Here is a 1,975-nt window from a genome sequence, read left to right as displayed (position 1 = left end):
TTTTTTTTTTTTTTTTGGCTTTGTAGAGAGAGAGAGAACTGTTGGAGAAACAAAGAGAGAGAAAGTGAAGAAGCTCTCTTATCCTTGAAATTAAGGGTTTTTTTTTTTTTCTCTTTCACGTCGATATAAGGGTTTTATTTCATTAAAATAACATTTTATATTAATTTATTGTGTATTTTTTTCAAAGAAATAATAAATTGTAAAAAAAAGAAAAGAAACAACTCATGTCAATGCCATGTCACCATCTGGTCTGCCTATATCCAATTACACGAAACAAGGTTACGTATCTTTACTTTACATTTGTGTACACGTATTTTGTATCTGTATCTGTATTTGTCTATAGTTATTAAAGAAAGCAAGATTTTTTTTTTTTGTTGCTGAAGGAAAAATATCTAAACACATTAAATAAAAACAGGCTGGATTAGGGTAACAGTATCCCAAATATTAAACAACAAGGATTAAGTAAAAGATTTTCAGTGTTTTCTTTATTTTAGGAAATAAATCCATTTTTTAAATTTTTATTTATCTAAAATTTTATTAGTATGTGTGATAGAGGATGGGGGGCACAAGAACCCAATGAGAATACTACACGTGTCCGCAATGTGCGGTTCTTATCACAAACCTATTTTTTCACTTGTGTCCCAAAACCCTAGGCGCGCGTGGTTATCACCGGCGTTTTGCTTTTTTCTCGCGTGTGGGCACGTTCCGTCCGTGGACGCGTCGGCACGGACGAAGGAGAGATATTGGAGCGTGTGGTTCACGAGAGTGAAGAGAGAGTACGGGTAGTGGGGGAAGACGCGGGACCAAGTTGAAGGCAACAAAAAAAAAAAGAGCCCTAAAAGCATGATAAAATTTGTATGGGTAGGTGATGTTACCCTAGATGAGCCCATTTCCTCTCATTAAATGTATAATAATATATTAACCCTAACACTCTCTTTTTTTTCCCTCCTTTCCAAAGTTTTACCACAGTAAAAAGAAAGATATAAAAAGTTCTGGTTCACATAAAACCTATCTATTTTCTAATATGGTAAACCCCTAACTATTATTATATATGTATGTACTATACTATATAGAGGGGGATGTGTTTGTTTAATATTTGATTTCTTTTCCGGTGGTAGAAGTATCATCACATGGTACACCAACCTAATGGGATACCTATGATGTAAGCAAAGTTTTAACACAAACAAACTTTGTTTTTCTCTTTAGACCTTTTGCATATTTGATATTATTTATATAAAGCACTTAATTGGATGTTGACTCTACTTTGTTAATCAAATTCAATCACATAATCATATACTACAAATCTGGCTCTCTTTTTCCTGACGTATCTAAATGTTTTCTTTTCCTTTAGATTTCTTCTACGTATTGAGTCTATTGACACACATATATATATATATATATATATATATATATATATATATTTGGAATGAAGTATTAAAATATAAGTATCACTAAGTTGTGTTAAATATAGTATATCGGGGAAATTTATACAAACCTTAGTGAAAATAAAATACTAGATCATAAATTGCCTTCGAAGAAAATAATAGTAGTATACAGTTAGATGAGTGATGACCTTTAGTGGGCTTTATCCCTTTATAACACATTTCTCTCTCTCTCTCTCTCCTTGTTCCTGTATATTTTTATAATATTCTTTCTTCGGTAAATTGAGTTATTATTTATTATTCGCTTAGTTTTTGTCGGCTTCGAGGTTTTTTAATACCCCAATTCTTTCCAGAAAAAATTAGGTTTGTTACTTTAGTCTATTTTGGGTGAAAAAATTAATCTCCTTTTTCTTCCCACTGCCACAATAAGATTAGNGGATGTTGACTCTACTTTGTTAATCAAATTCAATCACATAATCATATACTACAAATCTGGCTCTCTTTTTCCTGACGTATCTAAATGTTTTCTTTTCCTTTAGATTTCTTCTACGTATTGAGTCTATTGACACACATATATATATATATATATATAT

The sequence above is a fragment of the Camelina sativa genome, chromosome 8 (genome assembly GCF_000633955.1).
Source record: "Camelina sativa cultivar DH55 chromosome 8, Cs, whole genome shotgun sequence".
NCBI classification, from domain to species: domain Eukaryota; kingdom Viridiplantae; phylum Streptophyta; class Magnoliopsida; order Brassicales; family Brassicaceae; genus Camelina; species Camelina sativa.
This window is presented reverse-complemented; position numbering follows the sequence as displayed.